This window comes from Natator depressus, chromosome 7 (genome assembly GCF_965152275.1).
Source record: "Natator depressus isolate rNatDep1 chromosome 7, rNatDep2.hap1, whole genome shotgun sequence".
In the NCBI taxonomy this organism is placed as follows: Eukaryota; Metazoa; Chordata; order Testudines; family Cheloniidae; genus Natator; species Natator depressus.
This window is the reverse complement of record NC_134240.1, coordinates 29,450,829-29,466,811: the sequence shown is the minus strand read 5'-3', so window position 1 is coordinate 29,466,811 and position 15,983 is coordinate 29,450,829. Positions and strand designations below refer to the sequence as shown.

Genomic DNA, 15,983 nt, shown 5'->3' with positions numbered 1-15,983 from the left:
ATTCCCAGCTCCCAGCCCCCTGGTTGTAACCTCTACCCCACACTCCTGGCTCCCATTCCCTCAGATCGCTCAGTTCAGCAGGGCTGAGTGTGCCCCACTCTTAACAGATTCCACCCGCTCAGGTGACGTGCAGGAGGGGAGCAGCCTTTCAGATGGAAACACAATGAGGCTGCCGGGTTGGTTTCTGCCACCCTGGCGCAGCGAGAGATAGATTTACTGTAGTGCAACCTTTCCTCTGCCAGCTCAGACAACGGGCTAGAGTTACAGGTATTAGCGAGGCTGGGACACAGCATAGGTGACCTCAATTCAGCTCCCTCTGAACAGCTCCTGCAACCACAAACCTGCCATAGCACGAGAGTAGGGAATAGAACCCGGGAGTCCTGGCTCCCAGATCTTCTTCTGCTTTAACCTACTTGCCTCACTCCCCCCAAAATTGGTAACAGAACCTAGGAAACCTGCCTGCCCGCCCTCCCTCCCCAAGCCACTAGACTCCTCTCCCAGAGCTGGGATAGAACCCAGGAGCCCTGGCTCCCAGCTCAGACTGAATACCCCCTGGTATGGCTATATTGGATCAAAACCTACCTGTGATGGTGCTGGGCTCAGAATCTGTGTGTGTTCTGGATCGGGATCCCAGGGTTGGGCCCCCTCAACAAGATGTGGCTGGGCTGCTGAGTGCATATTTATATCACGGCAACGTCAGGGAGCCATGCCAGGCTGTGACACTGCTCAAGGGCATGCAGATCTCCAGATACCTGAGCATGGCCTGGCAAAGGCTATGGAAAAGTCCTTGGTATGCACAGTCACGTCCCCAAGGACAGGGCTACTTGGAGGAGTTGGATCAGTGCGATCCCAGAGCAGGGGCATGTGCAGGGATAGGCCCCTCAGCACACAGACCTCTCCCACCCGGCCACACAGGGATGCCTCCAGGGAGAGCCCCCCACAACATCTCCTTCCCCCATGGGACTCACCTGCCCCACAGGGACCGCTTTAGGGGGCAGATGGGGACTCAGTCCTTGGGGCCTGTGCAGACCTCTCCCAGCTGGGGCTGCAAGCACAGGTGTTGATCTAGCTACTGGTTTGCATGGGTGTCAGGAACAGCATGTTCCAGTGGGTAGGGCACTGGGCTGGGAGCCAGGACCCCTGGGTTCTACTCCTACCTTTGAGAGAGTGGTGGGGCCTAGGTTAGAGCAGAAGGCTAGGGACCAGGAATCCTGGGTTCTGTTCTCAGCTCTGCCACTGACCTACTGTAAGACATTGGGCAAGTCCCTTTGCCTCCCTGTGCCTCAGTTTCCCCTCCCGCCCTTTCTCTGTTGAGACTATGCGCTGTTCTGTGCAGGGTTTGTCTCCCACTGTGTGTGCAGCGCCTGCCATGATGGGATGGGGGCACCCGATCTCTGTTGGGGTTTGTGCAGAGCCTGACCTTGCAGGGGCCCTGACCTCAGTTGTGGGGAGGGGGGTGTCTGTGCAGCACCTGGCATGATCTGGTGCTGCACCTGGTCTCTGTTGTGAGGTAAGTGTGTGGAGCAGCTGCCTTGATGGGCCCCAGCCTTGGGGTGCTACAATAATATCCTGGACTGAGACCCACCTGGCCGATGGGAGCTGTCCCCAGGCCCAGCCTGTTCGGGGTCCCCTGCCAGCTCTCTGTGGCCTCACGTTTGAGTCTCCCAAGAGCTAATATTTGTATTTGCAGTGGACCTGCCCTTGCCTGCCTGCTATGGCTGGAGCGCACAGCCTGGGCCATGCACCTGGCACTGCACCCAACCACTGCAGCCTGAGTTAGGGAATCGCTTCCACACCAATTGTGGATGGGTTTCTGCTCGGGTTGCCTACCCTCCAGGATAGTCCTGGAGCCTCCAGGAGTTAAAGATTATGTTATGTGAGGAAACTTCCAGGAGAATGTGCGACCAAAATTGGCAAGCCTAGTTTCTGCGCAGGTCAGCCGCTGGAACTGGTGCAAGAGAGACCATTGTCCCAGCACTGCATCCAGCCAGGCCCGCTGGATTTCAGCTGGCGGGAGGCCTGGTGCAAAGTGGAGGGGGTGGGGCCTTTCAAAGGCCCCACCCACAGACACAGCAGGATGGTGGGGGCAGGGAGGGGTGTTTCGCAGGTATCAGCTAAAGGAGGGTGCTGAGTAGAGGCCCCCACACACAGTGCCCTCCCTGAGGAGGGATCCAGGGAGCTGCAGTCAGCACCCTTGTAGAGGAGGGATCTGGAAACCCCAAGCGCTGACCAGATGGATGGGGGCTGTGGAAAGAACTTTGAGCCACATGCAGCCTCCCCATGCTCTGTCTGGCCAGCCTCGGGTGCAGTGTCCCACCCTGTGCTTCCAGCCAGACTCACCCCAGCCTAGGGAGGGGCTGCCCCACGGGTTCATGGGGCAGTTCAGTCCCCACAGCCCAGTTGGCTCTTGGCCCCTCTGCTGAGCAAGTGCAGAGCACAGGGGAACATCTCCCAAACTCACCTCAGACAGGACCCCCACACAGATGGGAGGGACTTTTAACCCCTGCCGGGCTGGGCTGGACTCTTCCTGGTCATGTCCTGGCCCTGGAGAGGGGCCGCTCCAATCAGCACTGGGAATTTTCATGCTTTTTTAAAAAAATAATGAAATTTGAAGTTTTTTATTGTTTGGGGGAAAATGGAAACACAGTCGCTTTGGTCACTTTGAAGGGAAGCAAACATTTCTTTTTTTGAGAAAACAGACAAAAATGGTGTCAATTTTTATTTTTCTCTCCTCTTTTTTTAAAAAAAACTTTTCCCCGCCCCTGGAAATGGGGGCTGGGGTGTTAAAAAAAGAGAATGGGGAAAAGGCCCCCAAAAGAGAACCAAAATTAAAAATTACTTTTTTTGGTCGGTTGGTCAAGAACTGAAACGAAACCACCATTTTCAGTTTTTGTTTTGAAAATTTTTGTCCAATTTCTACCAATCAAAAATGTTCCATTTGCTCAGCAAGGCATTTTCCTTAAATGCTTTTCAATGCACAGTTTTGGATCATGTCTGGTGTGTGGCACACCAGAACAGAACCACCCCCTATGAGGGTTTACGGTGTGGGTGGCTCTCTTGGCTGGCTGGCTTGAGAGGTGATGGCTATGTACGTACCCATCTGTCTGTTTGAACAGAATATTTTGGTTGCGAAGTCTAGCCCTTGCAGGTTTGGAGAAGCCAGGGATAAGTTTGCCCCTTGGCGCGCTCTCAGTTGTGACCCCTGGGGTAGGGGCTGGCTCCTGTTCCTGGCTCAGGGAGGGAAGAGAGTGCTGTTAGAGCAGCAGCTGTGCCCAGCCCAGCACATAGATTTGGCATGTCCAGTGTGGGAGGCAGTGTGGCAAAGTGGATGAGATGTGGGTGTCGCATAGTAGAGAGCTGGGTTCTGATCCTAGCTCTGCCTGAAGGCACCGTGTGCAGTTTCTCAGTTAAAGGAAGGGTTACACTGGACCCTACAGGGGAAAGGCCCCATTACCCCTCCCCCTGAGCCAGCTTGTCTCCCTGTCCTGAGGCTGGACTGGAGCCAGTATCCCCTCAAGGGAAAGGCCTGGAGTCCATTCCACACATAACTTCACGGCACAAAGATTCTTCTCATCTCAAAATGCTCTTTTGAATGAACAGAGCTGAGAGAGACCCTGGGGGCAGCGGTGGGTGGGGGCAGGAGCAGGCAGAGGATGGTGGTAACAAGGACCTCCACACACACACACAACCTACGTGCAACCTTCTCCAGCCCCACCCGGTCTCCCTTAACTAGCATTCTGGCTCAGCCCAGAAGCCGAGGCTGCGTCAGGCACATAGCTATCGATGGCAGCCCCAATCAATAGGACACGTTGGTCGGTGCCGGGCTGTGGACAAGGGGCTGGTGATGAGCAATGGCGCATGCTGCACAGCCTGTCCCAGGCCAGGGACAGAACTCGAGAGTCTGGCTGCTCAGCAAGCCTCCCCCCCAGGGAACAAAAGCTTGTTCATTGCTACCAAGATTGGTTCTCCTCCCTGGTTTCTCAATGTGGATGCCCCATGTGCCTCAGTAAAGGGAGAAACAGACCTAAGGGGGTAGGAAGTGCTGGATAGAGAGCCCCAGCCCCCCTGAGAGACCCTTGAGTAACAAATCTACCTGTGCAGCCCCAGCACCCCCAAGAGGCCCTGCAATAACAAAGCAGTGCAGCCAACCCTGCACTGTCCAGCTCCTCTGAAGTGTCACCGTGGCCCGGGTTCCCCCAGTGCCCTGCCCACGAGGTGCCCTGCCCCCCTTGCTCACAGAACACATTCCCCTGGCCGCGGGCACCTCTTCTGGCTTCCCGGGGTGAGGCCCTGGAGTAACTGTTACTGACTAAGGGAGCACAGCAGCTCGGCAGATATTGTTGTAGATACTAGAGTAATTCAGCACCTGCCCCTTTTCCAGCTCCACTCGCCCACCTCCTGTGGCAGTGAGTTCCAGAGGCTGTTAGGCTGATTCATACAGACTCTGCTCATGCACAGGCAGCAGGGTTAGGAAGGACAGCCTGGGGCTACTCCAGACTACACTTGGCACCTCCAGACCCTGGGAGCAGAGAATAGCCGCAGCGTAGGACATTCTAGCCGTGTCCCCAACCCACCCTCTACGGGGCAGGAATGGCACTGAGCCCCGTCCAGAGCAGGGAGACCACCTGTGTCCCCCTCCCCCATAAGGCCTGGGATGGAGGGGTGTGTTTGGAGACAGACAACTGGATAATGTGTATATAAAGACCCCCTCACACACCTCTATATGTGTTAATATATCCACGCAACCCTGTGCACCTTCCACCCGCACTGGTCCCCGGGCTGTTAATGCGGATGACTGAAACGCAGAACCAGGCTGCGTGTGTGTGTCTCTGCACCGGTCGCCCATGTGCGCAGCTACACAGATTGATAGATGGGAGAGCGCAAGAGGGATCTGGGCTCATGGAGCGATACAGGCCCTAATCCTTTGTGCTCTCTCTCCACACGTACCCATCTATCTAGCCATCTAACTGCCAACCCTAATCCTGCTTTCTCTGTCTAGCTATCGAGCTATCTATCCCCATCTAAAATCGCTGTACATCTACTGATGTCTCCATCCCCTTGGTACGTAGGAGCATTTGTAGGCAGGGTGCTGCCATGCTCTGCCGTGACTCTGGAAATGCAGACTCCCCGGTCAGTGTGTCCCGCTGCTGCCTGTCTCCAGATCAGCAACCCCTACCCCACCCCTCAGCTGGGTCAGGCGTCGCTGGCACGCCACATTATTTGGGGGTTGATTTGCTCCTTAACCTGACCAGGCCAACAATGGAAATAACCGCCAGCCCCTGCCATGTCTGTGTGAAAGCCCATGCCAGGTGTGTGTGTGTGTGTGTGTGTGTGTGTGTGCGCATGCACAGACACGTGCACACAGAACAGGCATGCACACACCTGGGGACAAACACACACAGGTTCACACACACACACAGCTGCACATACATGGATGCAGATGCATGCACACTCCTACGCAGATGCATGCACACCTCTGAAGCACATGGTGTCTTGATTTAACTCACGGAGTCCTTGTTTCTCCTTTTATTCCTAACGCCCCATCTCGGAGGGGGTCTATCCTGCCAGCAAACACTGGGCTCAATCCCACCCCCAGGGCCCTTCCTGAGGATACTGGAGAGTGGGGATACGGCGATAGAGATATAGAGATGCGGGTGGGTGGGGGGGCATGGTGATAGATATACAGAGGGAGTGGGGGTATGTCTGGCAATTGACAGGCCCAATTTTCAAAGGTCCTGAGCATCTCTGCTTCAGGGAAGCTCTGGCTGCTCAGCCAGCCGGAATCCCTCTGCTATCTCTCTCTCTCCCGTGGGTGCCGCTGCTGTTTCCAGTGGGAGGTTAGTTTGGGTGGCGTGATGGATGTCGCGGTGCAAAGAGCACACCTGCCCCGCTCTCTCTGCTCTGCGCACACACATTCTGGGGGCCGCTCTGAAGCCACAGGGCAGCAAACGTGCCCATATCTCTGCCTTGGGGCACGGAGGGGGCAGAGATCAGCTGCGTGGTGCACCAAGGCTGGCACACGCAGATGCTGGGGGACTCTCATTTGCACACACACAGCGCTGGGGCTGGATAAGCATCTCCCCCTGGGCATGGCCATTCACCCCTGCCACACTTCGTGCCTGGGTGCCAAGGGTTGGGAACTCCCCAGCCGCGTTTGCCCAGCACAGTGACACCCCCCCCACCCGCCGCCAAAGAAACATCACATCAAAATAGCCCCAATCAGCCAGGCGGGTGCGGGAGGGGAGGTTTAACCGGGGGGGGGGGGGGGAGTCTGGAAGAGATTATTAAAAACAGCAGTGCTATTAGTGGGGTTCAAAGCAGCCCCCCAGGGCGAGACCCCCAGTCAATGCAAGGGGGGGGAAGGAGCCCCCAGCCCGGGCTGAAAGCCACACGGTGCCTCGCTGCGGGGGCGGGGGGGGGCTCTGCGGGCGAACCCCCCCGGCCGGGGCCGCATACTCACCCCGTGCTGGGAGTGCGGGGAGCCGGCGGGGCTCAGTCCATCACCGGCCGGGCGAGCGCAGGCGGCGAGGGGCGGGGAAGTGTCCCGGGCGCGCCTCGGCAGCATCGCTCCCCGGGCGGGCCGGAGCGGGGTCCCCGCGCTAGCGACCGGCCGGGGAGCGCCCCATCGCCATGTTGCCGGCTGCGTGCGGGCAGCGGAGCCGGGGAAATTGGGAAGGCGAGCGAGGGAGGGAGCCGGAGCCGCGTCCTTTGTGGGGTCAGGTGGCCGCGTCCTCCCCGCACCGAGCCCCGCACGCAGCACGCGGGCCTTGCACACACAGCTCTGCACACAGCTACACACACTGCACAGTGCACACAGCTACCCACACTGCTACACACACAGAGCCACACACACACTGCACTGTGCACACAGCTACACACACTGCGACACGCACACAGACCTACACACACTGCACTGTGCACACAGCTACACACACACTCCACTGTGCACACAGCTACCCACACTGCTACACAGACACAGAGCCACACACACACTGCACTGTGCACACAGCTACACAGACACAGAGCTACACACACTGCACTGTGCACACAGCTACACACACACTCCACTGTGCACACAGCTACCCACACTGCTACACAGACACAGAGCCACACACACACTCCACTGTGCACACAGCTACACACACACTGCACAGTGCACACAGCTACCCACACTGCTACAGACGCAGAGCCACACACACACTCCACTGTGCACACAGCTACACACACACTGCACACAGCTACACACATTGCTACACACACACACTGTACTGTGCACACAGTTACAGACACACAGAGCTACACACACACACACACACTCAGTGCACACAGCTACACACACACTGCACAGTGCACACAGCTACACACACTGCTACACACACAGAGCCACACACACACTCCACTGTGCACACAGCTACACACGCACTCCACTCTGCACACAGCTACACACACTGCTACACACACACACTGCACTGTGCACACAGCTACAGACACACAGAGCTACACACATGTGTGTCTGTGCACACAGCTACACACACACTGCACACAGCTACACACACTGCCACACACAGACACACACACTGCGCTGTGCACACAGCTACACACAGTGGTACACACACACAGCTACACACACACACTGCATGGTGCACACAGAGCTACACACACACTGCTCAGTGCACACAGCTACACACACACACTGCACAGTTCACATAGCTACACACACACACACTGCTCAGTGCACACTGCTGCGTACACACAGAGCTATACACACTGCATGGTGCACACAGCTACACACACTGCTACACACATAGAGAACAACACACACACACTGCTCAGTGCACACAGAACTACACACACACTGCTACATACAGCTACACACACACTGCACCGTGCACACAGCTACACACACAGAGCTACACATGTACTGCACAGTTGCACACTGCTACGTTCAGCTACACACACTGCATACTGCTCCACATTACACATTGCTACACACACAGCTATACACATACCCACTGCACACAGCTACACACTGACCACACACCGCACATTGCTACACACACACTACACTGCCACACATACATACAGCTACGCACACAGAGATACACTCTGCTATACACATACTGCACACTGCTGCATGTAGTTACACACACACTGTACACAGCTGCACACTGCTATACACACAGCTACACACACTGAACACTGACACACACACACACTGCGCACACAGCTGCACACACACTGCACACAGTTACACATGGCTACACACACCCACACTTGAACACACGTGGCACACTGCTATGCACACACACTTCACACTGCTATGCCCCCCCACACCACTACACTCAAACTGCACACTCCTACACCCCTCGCTAACCATACACTGCACCAGCTACACACACTGCTACACCCCACACTACACACACACTGTGTGCACTCACTGCACACCGCTACAAACACATCACTATACACACGGCACAGAGACATACACAACTACACACACACACACCACATAGCTACACATGCACACTGCACACACTTGCACACCTACTCACCATTACACACACAGACCTACGCACACACCAGGACAGCTGCCTACACACACAGACCCACATGCACACCCCTCTGTTGTGTGCACACCCTGCTGCTCCACATTGCACTGTAGCTGGAATTCAGTAAGAGGGGAGAGGAGCACACACAGACCCCCCCCCCCGCTACACACACAACCAGCTCAGTGGAGGACAGCACACACACACAAACACACACACACAGAGTCACATCCTCAGCACAGCCATCATCACCATCACCACATGCAGGTCAGTGCACAGCAAGCATCACACATTCTGTCACCCTCCCAAACACACACAGGGGCCTGCACACACAGTCTGCCATACACACTTCAACACACACACTCTGTCATGTACGCACTCACACAACAGCCCATTTGCTCCTGCATGCGCACAATCACACCTGCACACTCATGCATGCACACCTACCCTTCCTCCTGCACACGCACCTGCACACCCCCCAGGCACCCTCTCCCCGGGTTGTGCACCTTGCAGGGCTGCAGCATGGGGGAAGGGTACCCGGGGACGGTGCCAGGCGGGGGCACTGGGCTGTCTCACATTACCACCTGGTCCACAAAGCCGTCATTGTGGCTGGAAACTCCTGCTGGGGGGGGGGGGGCAGCTGGGAATTGATACCGGATCTGGGGCCGAGGACAATGGGGTGTGTGTCTGGAATGGGGAGTGAGGGACCAGCTCCCTGACGGGACAAGGGGTAAATCCACCCTTTATCTGGCAGGCAAACTTGGCACCCCCTGCCCTGCAGGGACCTCTCCAGGGGTCTGGGCCCCCGCACCTTGGTTAGATCAAGGGGGCCAATTATATGTGCCCAGGAGGACAGCGAGCTGGGCTGAAATCTGGCAGAATCATCACACCCATGCGGGGGGCGGGGCGGTGGTATCTCTGCAGGATCCCTGGGGCTGGGCTGAGTCTGCCACACAGGGGTGGATATGTTAGGGGGCTGTGGATCCAAGGCAGGACGGCAGAGCGAGCTAGTAGTCTGGGATCCGCCTCTTGAGGGTCACACAGCCCTGCACACTCACTCACCCCACAGGGGAAACGGAAGCACAGAGAGGGGAATGGACTCATCTGTGTTCCCATGGCAGGACAGCAAATAGAACCCGTTCCATCCCCGCTGCTCTGACCTCTAGATACCACTCCCATTCCCCTGGGATAGAACCCAGGAGTCCTGACTCCCACCCCCCTACTCTAACTCCTAGACCCCACTGGACTCAGGGGTCCCAGGTCCCTTCCCCACCCCCCAACCCCCAGTGCTGGAATCTGGGGCTGGGGGGGGGGCGGGGGTTGCAGAGCAGCCTCAGAGAGGAGGCCAGTATAAATAGCTGTTTGTTCTGCAGCAGAAGCTGGAAGCAGACAGTGACTCATCTTGGGAAGGCGCATGTGGGAACTGGTGCTTGGGGAGGGGCTCCTGCCGCAGTCAGTCCCATGGGGGCTGCGGCCCTCTCAGCCAGTCCTCCTGCCCCGGGGCTGAATTGGGGCAAGGGCTATCTAGAGTGGAAAGGGCCTGGATCCCATTCTTCGCCCACCCTGAACCAGCCAGCCCACCCCCTCCCCACCCTGGGGCTGGGCTGGAGTTAGTGCCCCCCCAGGGGAAAGGTCAGGTCAGAGCTGGTGCCCCTGGAGGCGAAAGGCCCTGGATCCCCATCTCCAAGCGGTGTCTCCCCGGCAGACGCTCTCAATTATGGTTTGAGTTAAGGCTGTTCCCGTCACTCAGCAGATCAGCAAAGGGGCCAGCAGCCAGCAAGCCCTCCCTCCGGCCGCGTCTTTGCCATGCTCAGGGGGAGCCGAGTGCCCTCCCATGTGGGTGGTCTCATGCACCCAACAGAGAGTTAAGTGGTTCCCCTCCAGGCCAGCAGCAGACGAGGTCTAGGGCCTTGGGGGGTGATTCCTGGGCACCCCAGGGGCTGGGGCGATCTGCTCACATACAGACTGTGCCGGAGCCCTGGTGGGGCACAGCCCCGGGAGGAAGCAGGGGACGATTTCCTCGTGCTACCTTCCTCCGCACGCAGCCCATGAGCTTTGGCACCAATCCCCAGCTGCCCACGCCAGCCTGGCTCCCCAGAAGCAGCTGTCCCGGTCTCCAGGCAGGACACGGTGCAGCACCCACACATGCTGCCTCCCCACCGTCCACTTTCCCAGCCCCACTGCAGCTTGCCCAGCTGGGCCACCCTGCACACATGTGAGCTTGTGGCACGCTGGCTGCGCATCCCACTGGGATCGAGCAGCCCTGGCAGCTCCCCTTTCACCCGGCACCCACAGATGGGACGGATGAGCTCTCCCCACAGTGCACAGCATGAGCAATGCTGGAGTGACGTCCCCAAAAATCTCCATGCCAGTGAGGCTGCAGGGAAGAAGACTGTTTTCTGCAACTTGGCCTCCTGCCTCATGCCAGGGCAGTGAGTGGGGGTGGGAGCCTGGACTCCTGGGTTCTATTCTGTTCTCAGCCATTCGCTCAGTGTTCCTCTGATGAAGGCATCCCAGCAGGGGATTTGCTCTGAGGAGCTGTTAGGGGAGGGTTTGGCTCAGAGCTGGAAGCTGCTGACCCCTGGAGGGGCGGTGGGTGTTGAAGACCCATGGGGGAGTGATTACAGGGTTAAATGTTTACAGGGTCTCCTTCCCCAGGGCTGGGCTTGGGGCGGGCCGGCAGGGTCCGGCCCCTCCTAGGCCAGGAGGGCTGTGCCCCTCTGTCCCCTCTAACAAGAGAGAGGGGGCCCACACAAAGGGGTTTCTCTGTCCACTGGGCTAAGATCCCTTGCGATTAATGGCCACACAATTGCCCTTGCATCCTGCCCATGCCCATGCCTGGCAGTATGAGGCATGGACACCACCCCTGCCCCAGTCCTTGATGTATCCACCAAGTTCCAGAGGGAGCCCCAAATGATACGAGGGGAGGGGCCACCCCCAGCGTTAGGGAGCCAGCCATTGAGGGTCACTGTGAGGTCTGGGTCTGTCCCTCCAGAGGGATAGGGGGGCACCACAACACTCCCTCCCCCACTGCAGCATCCCACTGGGAGTCTGCATGACATTCCCATGTCAGAGAGACGGGCACAGATCCACACCAGGGAACCACCCAGGGGTCCTGACTCCCAGCCACCCCAGGCCTAACCACTCGACACCACGCCCCTCCCAGCGCTAGGGACAGAAGCCAGGAGTCCTGACTTCCAGCCCTACCTGTTAGACCCCATTCACCTCTTTTTAGTCAGTGCCCCTTGCGAGGCACAGGCCGGGACAGAGACAAAAGGCTCACTGCCATGGCACATAACAATGCTGTGCATGTACTGCCCTCTGGTGGGGGCTTTGAGACTGCAGGAGCATTGACTGAAAGCCTGCTCCATATGTGTACAGAAGTTGGAGAGACCAGATGAGAGAGGTAATATCTTTTATTAGACCGACTTCTGTGGGTGAGAGACAGGGCTGCCTCCAGCCTTTTGGCCGCCCCAAGTGGCGAAGAAAAAAAAAAGAAAAACCCGATTGAGCCGCTGCCGAAGTACCACCGAAGACCCGGACGTGCTGCCACAATCACGGACACAGTGCCGCCCCTTTCTATTGGCCACCCCAGGCACCTGCTTCCTTTGCTGGTGCCTGGAGCCGGCCCTGGTGAGAGAGACATGCTTTTGAGCCACATAGAGGTCATCTTCAGGTCCAGGAAAGGTACTCCAAGGGTCACAAATAAATACAAGATGAAACAGATTGTTTAGCATAAGTAGTTAGCACATACTCTAAGGGACCATTCAAGATGGAGGGCCTGTTAACACCTCTGCAGTCATAGGACAAAAAGGGGGGTTAGTGGGTGACAGATTGTTGTAATCAGCCATAAATCCAGTGTCTCTGTTCAGTCCATGATTTTTAGGCCTTATCTACACTACAGTTTTGTTGATGCAAGTTATGCCGATGATCAAAACCCGGTATAATTACATCTCGTGTGCATATTCACACAATGCTCCTTCTGTCTGCAGAGGAGCATCAACAGAGAGAGCAGTGCACTGTGGATAGCTATCCCACTGTGCTACTCACCACCTTCTGCAGCTAGGAGTTGCAGGAAGGCAGAATGGATCGCAGTGCATCATGGGTAAGGCTTTGTGTTTGTCACGGAGGTCACGGAAATTCACGGAATCCGTGACTTTCCGTGACCTTTGTGACTTCTGCAGTGGCCCATGTGGCTGGCCCGGGAGCCGCCTGACCAGCTCGGGCAGCCCCTGGGCTAGTCGCACTGGCTGCTGCTGGGGCAGTCTCGGGGCTCCCCTGCCACCCCACAGCAGCAGGAGTTTGGGGGGGGCTCAGGGCTGGGGGTTGGGATGTGGGGTGGTGCTTACCTAGGGCAGGCTCCCCGGAAGGGCTACAGGAACTTCCATCCCTCAGCTCCTAGCTCAGGGATCAGCAACCTTTCAGAAGTGGTATGCCAAGTCTTCATTTATTTACTCTAATTTAAGGTTCCGTGGGCCAGTAATACATTTTAACATTTTTAGAAGGTCTCTTTCTATGTCTATAATATATAACTAAACTATTGTTGTATGTAAAGTAAATAAGGTTTTTAAAATGTTTAAGAAGCTTCATATAAAATTAAAATGCAGAGCCCTCAGGACTGGTGACCAGGACCCAGGCAGTGTGAGTGCCACTGAAAATCAGCTCGCGTGCCACCTTTGGCATGTGTGCCATAGGTTGCCTACCCCTGTCCTAGCTCCATGGCCTGCCTCTGCCTGCAGGCACCACCCCCGCAGCTCCCATTGGCTGCGGTTCCCAGCCAATGGGAGCTGCAGAACTGGGGCTTGGGGTGGAATGGAGGCAGCATGTGGAGCTAGGAGCTGGAGGTCAGGGCTTCCCAGGAGCGGGGTATGGAACCTGCCCCAGCCCCACCAACCCCCCACCCCAGCACCCGTGGCGCCCCTGGGCTCCCCCCCCAGTACCTGCAGTGCCCCCTGGGTCTCCCTCCAGCACCCACGGCGTCCCCCGGGCCACCCCTCCAGCACCCATGGCACCCCCCAGGCTGCCCCCTGGAGCCGCTCTCCCCAACTTTTAGTCAGGGATATATAGTAAAAGTCATGGAGAGGTCATGGGCCATTAATTTTTGTTTACTGCCCATGACCTGTCGATGACTTTTACTAAAAATAACCATGACTAAAACGTAGCCTTAATCCTGGGTGCGGGCTCAACGTCCCATGATGCAGTTTTTTCCATCCTATCATTCCATGGGCTTTCGACTGTGTTTCGTGGCATTTTTCAAGGGTCCATGTTTTCTGTGCACCCACCATCTCCGTCTGAATGGATGGATCCTGAATTGATCTCTATTGTTGTGGTCATTGTTATGAACACATTATGGATGGTCATGCAGTATATCATGAGCTCCCAATCTGAACAGGAATCAGAGGTGACTGATCTGCTGTGTGCTATGGAAAGAAACAACAAACAAACAACAACACTGGATTACTTTTGGCATTCACGGAGGCAGCTGCGCATGGTGGACCATCACTTTTGGGCTCAGGAAACAAGAACTGAGTGGTGGGATCACATCGTTATGCAGGTCTGGGATGACCAGTGGCTTCAGAACTTTCAGATGTGCAAAGCCACCTTCCTGGAACTGTGTGAAGAGCTCGCCCCAGCACTGTGGTGCAAGGACATCAAGATGAGAGCTGCCCTCTCTGTGGAAAAGCATGTGGTGATCGCTGTGTGGAACCTGGCAACTCCAGACTGCTACTGGTCAGTCGGGAATCAGTTTGGAGTTGGGAAGTCCACCGCTGGGGACTTTTTTTTCCAGATCAAAAGATTCCAATGGGGGATGTTGAAATGCCCATAGTGATCCTGGGAGATCCAGCGTATGCCTTACTCACACAGCTCATGAAGCTTTACACAGGTAACCTGGACAGCAGCAAGGAGCGCTTCAGCAATGGGCTGAGCAGGTGCAGAATGACCATAGAATGTGCCTTTGGCAGATTAAAAGCATGCTGGCGCTGCCTTTATGGCCGGTTAGACCTAAATGAGAAAAATATTCCCATGGTCACAGCAGCCTGCTGCGTGCTCCATAATATTTGTGAGGCTAAGGTTAAAAGTTTCCCCCAGGGTGGAACACAGGGGCTGATTTTGAGCAGCCAGATACCAGGGCTATTAGGAGGGTACAAGGGTGGGGGGTGCTATTTGAATCAGGGAGGCTTTAAGGCACCATTTTGACAATGAGCTCCAGTAAGCATCCAGAAAGATGTCTTTCTATGCAGCACTCTGCCATGCTTTGTTAACTTGCCGCCATGCATGAAAACTTTGATTATTCCTGACCGTGATTTCTTCTCGGCAAATGATTAACTGTGTATTAATTCCGGCAGCAACCACCATGTGTAGCAGACAAATAAAGATTGGTTATCTTTCAGAGAGTATGTTTTTATTAAATACCAATTAACAACACACACAAATGGCTTCGTGAGAAGGGAGATAACAATGAAGGGCAGTGTAGGCTCTTATAGCTGTGTGTAAGTCCAGCTATCGTTCTGGAAACTGTCTGAAGGGGTAAGAGTGAAGGGGTACTGAGACGGGCCAGGAAGTTACACGGAATGTGTGGGAGGAATTTGGGGAGGGCATGGAAAGCAGTTCTGTATTGGCTGCAGGAGCTGCCAAGCACACATGAATTCTGCCTGCAGCATGATTAGGGACTTCAACAACTCCATTTGCTCCTCCATCACTTTTATCATCCACTCCTGGCCCATTACAATTCGCTCCTGGCTCTCCTTTCTGTCCTGCCTGTCTATTTTATAATTTTCTTTTAAAGTCTCTCTCCATGCCCTGTGTTCTTGTTTTTCAGCCTGATGATTGGAGCAACCCTTGAAACATGTCCTCTTTGCTCTTCCTTGGTCGCTTCCTTGTGTGCTGGAGGCGCTCCACCAATGTGTAGGCGTGTTGCGGTTCCTGGGGTGCAATCTGAACTGTGGGACTGCTGAGTCCCCTGTCTCACCAACCTGGGCTCCCTCTTACACTGTGATGCTGTTGGCAAAGTGGTAGATGTAAGGGGTCAGAGCTAGTTACCAAAGAAAATAAAAGATAAGGGCACAAGCTAAATCTTAAACCTTATTACACTAGGCAGTATTTAGATCTAGCAGTTTTCCCACCCACTGGATGTTACAGTTCTTAATTCACAGGCTTCTTCCTTAAGCCTCGACCAGTCCCGCGCTGGCCTCACCAGCCCTTCAGAACCACAATTCCCAGCAAGCAAAGCTACCGGAGGGGGTCAGCGCCTGCATGCCTCAGAACTACAACTCCCAGTGGACAGCGCGGTACCTTGTTTCCTTACTGGTCGCTTCATTACATGCGCGCTGACGTTGCCCTACTGGGGAAGTTCCCAGGACTACAACACCCAGAAGGCTGCGCGCCGCCCGCCGCGTGCTTGCGTAGGGGCGGTGCCTACGGCGGCTGTTCAGGGTC

At 55.9% G+C, this 15,983-nt stretch overlaps 1 protein-coding gene across 2 annotated transcripts in view; it reads right to left on the bottom strand.

Annotated features, from left to right (window-relative positions):
* The window catches only part of GAL3ST3 (galactose-3-O-sulfotransferase 3), a 39,564-nt gene extending 32,567 nt beyond the window's left edge, over nt 1–6,997 (bottom strand). The window contains exon 1 of one of the 2 annotated variants that reach the window (XM_074957820.1): nt 6,461–6,997. The gene's annotated coding sequence lies outside the window, so the exon portion shown is untranslated. The remainder of the gene's footprint in view (nt 1–6,460) is intronic. The other variant, XM_074957821.1, reaches the window with a different exon arrangement.
* Between the last annotated feature and the right edge of the window lie 8,986 nt (nt 6,998–15,983).